General features: G+C 35.4%; 1 pseudogene across 1 annotated transcript; it reads left to right on the forward strand.

The window, feature by feature from the left end:
* The first annotated feature begins 680 nt into the window (after positions 1 to 680).
* LOC145794967 (peroxisomal adenine nucleotide carrier 1-like) lies at positions 681 to 5507 on the forward strand (annotated as a pseudogene). Its single transcript, XR_014334986.1, has 5 exons — positions 681 to 908; positions 2458 to 2689; positions 3184 to 3330; positions 3602 to 3762; positions 4508 to 5507. The product of XR_014334986.1 is annotated as a peroxisomal adenine nucleotide carrier 1-like (transcript).
* The last annotated feature ends 5184 nt before the right edge of the window (positions 5508 to 10691 follow it).

Consider the following 10691-nt stretch of genomic DNA (forward strand, 5'->3'; position numbering starts at 1 on the left):
GCTCATTGGGCTTTTTTGGCTCAATGAGCCATAAAAGGCAGAATAGGCTCATGAGCCACAATAGACAAAACATCCTATCCAACCCCATAATCATTACACTCTTCTTTCACAAAAAAATCAAAAAAGCCAAAAAGCCAAAAGCCCTTCCCAAACTAAGTTTTTGAGCCAAGACTCATATAGTCAAAAAAGCCAAAAAGCCAAAAAGTCAACCCACTTTCCAAACGAAATAGTTTTAGACTGATCAAACCAAATCGAACAAACAACTAACTGTTCAAGTTTAATTTAAAAACCTTAACAAATTAAACTCAAATAAACTTTTAACCAGCTTAAACATGAGTCAAGCTCAAACTGTTTGGCTTTGTTTATCAACCTAAATACAACTCTCAAATTTAAAATTAAGGTTCCGTTTGTTTTGACGTAAAGAATATAAAAGTTATAAAAAGCCAGTTTTAATACAGCGTGGCAATTTTATATATGTTACAATAAAAAATTATTATATACAGCGTAAGTAAGTTTTGAACTTATGATTTTAAATTTTATTAAAAACATACTTATTACTGAAATAATATACTTATGATATTAATTTTTTTATTATTTATTTTTATTATTATTTATCTGAATTGGCGTGTACCCGCTAGTGTATATATATATATATATGCAAAGTTTGAATGCTACGTCGATCTCACCTTCTCCTCCAAATCAATCTCTCTCCCAATTCTCCAATCTTATATAGAGATATCAGCAGGGTATAGCAGAGAGTAGAGTATGGCATTTGATTTGGAATCGTTGTCAGAGGCAACTTCGGGAGCCATTGGAGCACTGGTCAGCACAACCGTGCTCTACCCTTTAGATACTTGCAAGAACAAGTACCAAGCTGAAGTTCGATCTCACAATCGCCAAAAGTACAGGTAATTTTATCATACATTTCTTTCTCTTCCCTTTCTTCCTCTTGGGTTCCTCCTATTTTTGGCTTTGTTGATCTTCAATTATATTCTCTTTATTGTTTGTTTTTTCCGTTTTGATGTGATTGTTGTGTTGTTTTGGATCTGGGTTTTCTGGCGATTCTTCATCAAATTGTGCTTTGTTCAATACAGTGTGCAATGCGTGGTTTTATATATGTGATGGATTTTGATGGATATGGTGTTGTGTTGTTATGACCACATTGCTTATGTTTGCTCAATTCAGGCCATTTTGGGAATGACATTTTTAAGTGGCTTTTTGGGTTAAAATATGAAGCTAAAAAAACTGAAGGACATGTTTGGTGTGTATTTCAAAATACAATTTTTGAAAAAAAAATTTCAAAATCGTTTTTTCTCTCTTACACATCAATCAATCGCTTTTTCTCTCTCTTCTTTCATTCTCAATCACTTTTTTCTCTCACACACGTCTATTCAATTATAACAAAATATCAAATCATTCTATACTCCCAAACTATTTTCAAAATATACAATCAAATAAATCAAAAAAATTTCTAAACTCTCTCCAAATTTTTTTTGAAAATTTATCTCAAAACACAACCTAAACCCACCCAAAATGTCTTAGAATGTGTTTTTGACTTTTTATGGATAAACGTGCAAAAAAAAGTAGTGAGAATGAAAAAAAATAAAAAATTAACTTTTTGTAATGGTTTTTTGAATTTTTTTTTTAGTGACTTTTGTCCAATTTAGCCACTTCCCAAACATAGCTCAAGGCACTATTTGTTTCCGCAAAAACATTTTTCAGAAAATATTTTTAGTATAAAATAATTTTCTATGTTTGGTTACAATCTAGTGGTGGTGGTGTTTGCAATGGTGAGAGATTAGTTCGAAAACGTTCTCCACATTTCGCGTTTTCACTTGACCATGAAATTTTTTCATTAAGTTTCGTTTTTTCTTGTAGCAAATGCCATAAAATTTCCGCTAAAACAAACAGTGTAAATTAAGTTTATGTTGACTCAATTCAGATTACTAATTCAGTAATTAAAGCTTTGGATATTTTTAAATTGATTTAAAGACTCAAATTTGGGCTTGCTATATGCCTTTGTCACACCATTTACCTGACAAAGGAAAGATTATATATGTTTCTTTTCAACCATGATCCATGTTCAAATATGATATCATATAGCTTAACTAGGTATGGATTGTCATATAATTTCTCAATTAGCTCAAAAAAATTAGGAATTGTTGTGAACTATGCATTATGAGACCAATGAACTGGTGCATTCAAATTTAAAACAAAATGCGACTTCTTGTAACTTGGTGCGTCAAGCATCTTGACTCAACAAAAGTAGTTACAAACCAAAAAATTCAGTTTGTAGCTAGAAGCAGAGATTAGAGTTTCAATCTCAATCTCAATCTCAAGAAGAATTGAAGTGGTTCTCGTGTGGGCACTCCATGACTCATGGATTGGGTTGGATCTGATCCATTTTCCAACTGCTTTGAGAAATGGTTAACTAATTCACCTGCTTTGCCAATTCAGGAAAATCCCTGATGTGTATTGGGAAGCAATTTCTAACCATCAAGTACTCTCGCTGTACCAGGGCCTTGGGACAAAGAATCTGCAGTCCTTCATTTTTCAGTTTATCTACTTCTATGGTTACAGCTTTTTTAAGAAGCTATACTTGAAGAAAAGTGGATTAAAATCTATTGATACAAAAGCTAATTTGGTTCTTGCTGCTGCTGCAGGGGCTTGTACTGTCATTGTGACCCAGGTGAGCTCATATATTGGCTCATTTTATTGCTAATCAGTAACACATTTTCTTTTTTTCTTGTTAATTACAACAAACACCCTTCTTCGGTCATTCATATCACAGTGATTTTCGCTGAGCGATGAATTATTTGAAGTTCATGAGATCCTTGTTTGATTAAAGTACAATTTACCAATTCGCCTAGGTGAACATTGCATGGAAAAGAAAGCTTGATTTGTTTTTTGAAAACTTTTGGAATGTTGAAAAATAAGAAGGGAATCATAACAAAAATGAGGATAATGAAAAGTTGATTGGAATTATTATGTGAGTTCTGATTATAACTTGATTTGTAATTTCAATGACGTAGTCTCAGCAAATATTTCAAAGAATAAAGTAGTAACATTTCATATTTAATTTAAGACCTCTCTCTCTGTCTCTCTCTCACTCTCTCTCTCTCTCTCTCTCTAGGTCATATTATATGTATTTTATATATGGTAATTTATGATTTTGTTGTTCAGCCTTTGGATACAGCATCATCAAGGATGCAAACAAGTGAATTTGGGAAATCCAAAGGACACTGGAAAACCCTTTCAGAGGGCACTTGGAGTGAGGCATTCGACGCTCTTGGCATATCTCTTCTTCTCACGACAAATCCGTCTATCCAGGTACTTAGTTGTGTGCTTTCTAGTATGAAATCTCTAAGTTGTGATTGGCTTAGATGGACCTAAGAAATTTAAATGATATATCACACGATAATGACTATTTTTCGTTTGTTGTTGTATTATATAAATGGAGGTGATTGCCTTAATCCTAGCCATGTTCTAGATGAAAATGATGGTCACCAGTACAATTTCTTGCTACAGATTTATGCTTTACGTTTCGGGTAAACACCAAGACGAGGAGTTGTAATTGCAAAATATGATAAATATTGTGCAGTACACTGTATTCGATCAGTTGAAACAGAGACTTCAAAGGGGGCAGCTAAGCAAGAAGCTAGGTACAGAATCATCCTCGGACTCACTTTCTGCTGTATCTGCGTTCGTGTTGGGTGCAGTCTCCAAGTGTATTGCCACCTGCTTAACATATCCAGCTATCAGGTAGATTATCTGTTCTGTCACTTCCATCAACTCAATATGAAGAGGATGTTAGATGCCTCACAAGTTCATTTCACGGACTCTGAACTTTTATGAAAAATAGGCATATGCTTTTTGAATGAAAATATGAAGCATGGGTATTCCAAAAAGATTGTTGTACAAGTATCGGGTATGCGTTGCAGGTAGCATCCGGTGCTTTTTCTTTCTTCGTTTTTTTAAATATTGGGTATGGGAGGAGTACATTTCGCATACTTTTTTGGGTACGTTGGGACATAAATATATATCATTTTTAAAATATAGATATTAGAACAATTTATTTGTTGCTATTTTTTAAAATTTTAAAAATATGGAGTACTTTTACAATTATCAAAAACATAAAATATTACTTAAGATTTTTTGGGTCGTTATTGAGATTTGCATCTCTCTCTCTCTCTCTCTCTCTCTCTCTCAGAGTCACAAAGCTTCTTTCATTCTCTGTCTGCAAAGATCAACCAATTAGGATTGACGATCATGACACTCCGACAATGCTTCAACTCAACATTAATTACGTATCCATTTGATTTTCTAATTGTTATATATCATGCACCATAGTAAATTGCAAAAAATATATATTTTTTGGATATGTCCGACCGTATCCATATCCTTTTTTTTCATGTATCAGTATACCCATAATGCACCCACAATCATGCTACCTACCCTTTTCTTTGTGTTTTTTGTCAGAAAAATTGATAAAATTGTCTGTGGACAGGTGTAAGGTGATGATTCAGGCTGCCGAATCAGAAGAAGACAGGAAGAAGGAAGCTCAACTGAGATCCTGAAAAACAGTATCAGGTGCAATGCGAATGATTTGGAGAAGGGAAGGGCTACTTGGTTTCTTCAAAGGATTAGATGCTCAGATTTTGAAGACTGTGTTAAGCTCTGCATTGCTTTTGATGGTGAAGGAGAAGATCACAAAAACCACTTGGGTTCTATTGCTTGCACTCCAAAGCTATCTGTTCATAGCCAAGACCAGATTAAAGAGTGCTTAGATGGGGAGTTCTATCCAAAGGATCACTTACAAATAAAGACTCCATTCAAAGTTCCACCCCTTGTAAACTGATTTTCTAAATCAGTTCCTTTAGGAACACAGAAAATCGATTATAAAATTGTACACAAACCCTCTCATAGGACTCTGGAGAAAACAAAAAAGTGAGAGAGACTTCATGGGAGAGAGAGTTGCGTCCTATTGGTTTCAGTATTCTAGACTTTTTTTTTCTAAAATTGATTATTTTTTTTCTTATTAGGGAACTTTTTCTTAAATTATTTATTCCTTTTCATTATAAGGTTTTTTTTTTTTTTTTTTTTTTTTTTGTTGTGATTGTGGTGGATTAAAAAAATGAATAAATAGATCTGCAATTTTAGAGTGTACATCTGGATTTAATGTTTGAAATAGGAGTTTGAGAGTTTTCTCTTCCGTTTTAAGCATAGATTTTTGGATTTTCTATGCCCATAATGGTTTTCTCATGTCTCAAGCCTTCTCCCATACCATTGTGGGTGTACATTTTCCCCAACTCTAGCTTTTGGCTATGTCTGAAATATGGCAGCGGCGAATTGGGTAATAGGCTTACAAGCAGATCTTGTTTGGTTTGATGTCAAGATTGGTGATTTTTCTTGGATTGTAGTTGGTTTTTTTGGATGATTTTTGTTGTTGTTGTTGTTGTTGTTGTTGTTGTTGTTGTATGGTTGGTTTGTATGGCCTTTTAGGATATTGTTTTGTATGTTGTTATTTTTAATATATATATTTTCTATGTTCTCAAAAAAAAAAAAAAAAAAAGAACTCAGTTGATCACTCTTATCTAGAAGTTCAGTGAATCAATCTTTATTAAATGTAAAATTTGATTATTTGTGTCTAGTATTTATTTCTTCTCATTATGAGAAATTTTTAATGGTGATTATTTGGCTTCTATTTATGCATTATCAATCTGTTAGTAATGTGGCATGACCATTTGAACATTATTTGGATCTTATCCAAATAGGTTTTGAATTAAATTCAAACCTATTTAGGATAACCACTCAGGATATAGATATTATCAGTTTTAACTGATATGGATAAATAATAATAATATAATATATATCTGATATATGGTTATGGGTAACCAAAGAGTGAAACAACGTAGGTTTTGTTTTTCAACCCATAAACTGGCTCTCTCCCAAGAAACAACGATCAAGTCATTTTGCACTGTGGTTTATGTGGGTGATATTCACCATTGTAATATCACCCCACTGCTGGGATTGATTGATTAGATTCTGGAAGCACGTGATTTATCCATGAGGTTTTAGATCGAATCAGGTATGATCTAAACATTTTATTCCGCTGCAAGTTTTGTGATCTCTGATTTACATTGGTATCAGAGCCATTGATGGATATTTTCGTGCTTTCTTTTATCATGTGTATATTTATAAAAGATGTGGAGATCCAAAATATTTCATTTTTATGATCATTAATGTCTTTTTTAAGACCATAAACGGTTTTATTTTGAAAAAAGGAGTCCGACAGTATAAAAATCGGACCAGAAAACACTCGGGAAGGCGGCGCGTGTGATACACGCGCTGTATGACGCCTCCCAGCGGTGCCACGCGCCACCACGCGCAGCCACGCGCCACCACGCGCCGGATGCCCTGCTGACGCGCCTGCACGCGCCATCACGCGCGCGTCGGCGGCGCTGTCCACGCACGCGCGCCGTCCGCGCCTCGCACGCGCGCCGCGTGCTGGAGCCGAGCGCCGAGCCGCGCTCCGAGCCGCGCCGCGCCGCCCCTTAAGCCGACTCGCGCCGAGTTGCGCTGAGCGGCGTCGAGCCGAGCCGAGCCGTTTTTTCCGCCTGGCTTGGCTCTAAGGCTCTATTTGTTTGTTTTTTAATTCTGAATTGCGTTAATTGGCCATAATTTATTCGTTATAGCTTTGTTTTAAGCATGGTTGGTATCCTTAGACTCAGAATTAATTTTTCTATATTCTGTAAAATTTTGAAAATTTTACGAAAATATTTAATATTTTTCCTGTGTTAATAATGCATTTTTTTTTCTTTAAAATGATTCTGGTATTGCATAATTAATTTTCTGGGGTTGAAATTTTTATTGTGGACTTCTGAAATGTTTTACTATCTACTGGTAATATTGTTTCAGTTTATCAGTTTCTGGATTTTTTATTTCTAATTTTATGTGTGTTTATTAGTTATTTAAAATTCCAGAATATTTCAGAAAAATTCCAGAAAATTTCAAAATGATGTACACTTTAATTATGGCATAATCTGAATATTGAATACAACATATTTTTTTTTGGATTTGTAATATGTTGTAATTAGAAGAGCATGATTATTTATTTATTTATTAGAATTCCATTATTAAATAAATATAGCATGAGTTATTTGTAGATTTGCATTAAAATGCTATTGTATGGAATTTATCATGCTTTGTATATGCCATAGTCAGTGGGAGGTTATTCGGTTGAGAGAAATCTTTGTAGATTAACTCCCGAAAACCAATATTTTGCGCATAAATTAAACTAAATTTTGGATAATTGTCACTTGTGGCGCAAGAGATGATTACGAGCATAGCGGATTTTCGATCTTGCGACTTGTGTAATATTGTCACTATTTAATTTAGATTTTTGCGGCAAAATTATGTTATGCTAATCAAATTAATCCCAATGCGAATTTCTCTCTAAATTGATTTAGCTTATGGAAGTTAATTTGGTTGACCTAGACTTAGTAGAGATGTTCAAATGTGAACAAACTAATCCCATTCTTTAGATGAGCAAAAGTCTTGGAGACTTTAGGTCAAACCTTAATTGAGCCAAAGTAACGAAACATGACTCAAAGTCGCCGTGTTTTTGTTGCCTTGTTTGGCACAATAAAAACTAATGTGTGCGTTATAGTTAGCGGCACGCTACATAGTTTTGGTTGGCGAGTTTTGGAGTTATGAAATTAGTAAGCCCTCAATAGATCTGTATATGATCTTGACTAATGAGCTGCGCGGATTGACTTTGTAATTTGACTTGTAAATAATGTTACATCATTGGATGAAGTAACATTCAAGAGTCACGTCATCCAAGAAATGCGAGCTTAAATAAATTAGTCATTAAGTGTAAGACGAGTAGCCAGTACGAGCAGTGTTTTGCTCTCTACCCAATTATTGGGAGTGGATTGAGCGAAATTTCATGCACTATAATAGTGTGCGTTGAAATATCACGTGAAGTTAAAAGATTAGCGCTTAGAAGCTGCAAAATCTATTAACATTGAGTGAAAAGATTGGCGCTTAGTGGCTGCAAAATCTATTAGCATTGCCAACTTGTCTAAGTGTGGACACTTACTGTTTCCACACTTGAGTGTGAAACATGGATGAGGTGCTTCTTTGTGTGATTCCTTTACTAGGCTAACGTTTTGAATAACATTTACCACTAAGCGCAAACGTTGCAGCATAGTAATGAAAAGGTTAAGGCTGACAAGGTTGTTATGACTCTAAGAATTTAACGCATCGCTTGTAAGAGCATTGTGTTGAATTAGACTCTTTAGCCTAATTCGCGCTTAAGTTACTTCAGGAGCTATCATAGTTGATAGCTTATTCTCTCCTTCTTGTGGATAGTAGAATTAATTGCAAGTAACTATGAAGCGAGAAATAGAGATGGCAACAGGAGTATCGTCATCTTTCAACTAGATGTATTAAAGTGTATGGAGAATAAAATTGACTTGAAGGTGCAGGGGATTAGCACTTACTAGTTAAATTTGCGACTTAGGCGCAGTTGATATCTCCATGACATCCTTTTTATGATCTAGTGAATAGGACTTAGTCGTGAGTCATTACCTAGTTGGGCCTAAACCTTTAAAACTTGTCTTCGAGAACTCACACATTAAGATGATTGGAATTAGTTTATGACATTGGTCATGAACCAGTGGCTTATTATACTTAATCACATTAATGAGATGATGACACGATGGTTTGAGTAGGCCTTCTCGGGCCCACTCGCTTATGACATCCTGCTCTCATGTGAATGTGTAACTTTGTTCGCAATGGGTGCGCACAAGTAAGTAGGAAAGCCGCAGAAGGTCATTTGTTTTGGCGCATTTAGTCCACTATGATATTTTGTGACTAGATATGTGTGAGGGTATGATAGCTAAGCCTCAATCTCGACACATTTATAGATTACGATACGCATCTGAGTCAAGACTATTTGATCTCCCATAAGTCAAAAGTTTTGAGATGATTTTTGACATTGCACATATGAGGTCGAGATCAATTAGATAAGAGTTTTTTGTGCTTTTAGTTTTGACCAAGGTGGCGAGTATCTATTTGAGTTATTTTTTCAGAAAAACTCTGTGAAGAGAGATGGATGCTTAGAAAATTGATTATTCCTAGTACTCAACAACACACTGGTGTAGTAGAGATAAGGAATTAAATATTGTTAATGTTAGGTAGATAATGGCGCAAAATGTTTCCCAATTGGGAATTGCACTAGTTTGTTGCCTATATCCCTAACTAAGTGTCCTCCATATCAGATTTTACACTCCATTTTTGAGTAATGGGTTAGCAGAGAGCCATCTATGGGCGATCTGTAACCATTAAGCAGCTTATCTTTATTCTACTTCTCATAAGATTGCGAAGTTAAGACCTAGGGTTCTATAGCGCATTATTGTATGCTGTCTTGTAAACACAAAGGGTCGTGTGGCGCATTATTGTATGCGGTCATGCAAACCCTCCGGGTCATGTGCATATAGGTAAGCAGCTTTGTGGTAGTGTAACTAAGTCACATAAAGTTTTATTAGTAAAGGTGACGTGAATAGAGTTTTCGGAACTCTATAAGATGGAGAATTCCAAGCATAGCGCTCTATGTAGCCTAGTTGAGAATGGAAAGAAATTTCCAATATCCTAGGGACAGTGGGAGTGATGTGTCTACTAATGGATTACTCCATTAGAGCAGAATACTCTACATTCTTAGTTGCGTGGTAGCAAATGTGAAAATTTTCCATGTCATCACTGGGTGATTGAGAGGGAAACATTCATGATTGCTCCGCAAGATGATAAAGAGCCTAGGATAATGCCAAAGGCTCTAGTCCCCTATTTTTAGAAAGTGGATCAATGTTGCGCAGTTTAAGACAAAGTCTTTGAGGATTAACCATTTTTTATAATTTGGTTGACTTTCCATTATGACGCAAAACTGTTATAAAGTTATGCGTAATTTGGATAGTCATTGTTGAGGCATAAGGCTCGCTAGATACCGAATGGTCGCACCATTGAGGAAAGTGTAGACCATGAGAAGACTTCCTCCTGGGGAGTGAGGTTATTTTGACTTAGGCTATAATTGACATAAGTTCGGAACATTGATTTGTGGACATTGTGACCTGATTTCTCATTAGAGAATTGGATAAGTAGATCCGTAGGGATTTACCTTCTGCTTTTATGGTGAAAAGTTAGGAGCGCAAAAAGGTTGCTGGTTCCAATAAATCTTTTACAACCTAAAGCAGTTATCCAAACAGTGGTTCTTAGATTTCGTCAAGCCATGATAGGCCAACGATGATCAATGAAGACCACTGAGGCATGATCAATGGTCCAAAAGAAGTTTTTCCTTACTTAGTCATTATGAGCCAGGAATTTATAAGGTTGTCGCCACCTAGGGTGGGCAGTCCTCTATTTTAGATATGATGGACATGGGTGATGTAATTTATATGCTCGGATGTACGATCCTTAGGGATTGTTTTAGGAAAATTCTTGGTCTGTCTTCGATGACTTACATAGAGAATATCTTAGAATGATTCTAGATGCAAAATTGCAAATCCATTGACTTACCTATCGGTAAAAGCCAGAGCCTTAGCTATTGAGTGAATCCTCAGATTGTCTTTGGGAGAAACAGATGACCTATATTCCTTGATCTTTTCTTTGTTGTGGGAGCCTAAAGTACGCTA

The sequence above is a fragment of the Camellia sinensis genome, chromosome 7, assembly GCF_055761805.1.
Source record: "Camellia sinensis isolate YWXY chromosome 7, ASM5576180v1, whole genome shotgun sequence".
In the NCBI taxonomy this organism is placed as follows: Eukaryota; Viridiplantae; Streptophyta; class Magnoliopsida; order Ericales; family Theaceae; genus Camellia; species Camellia sinensis.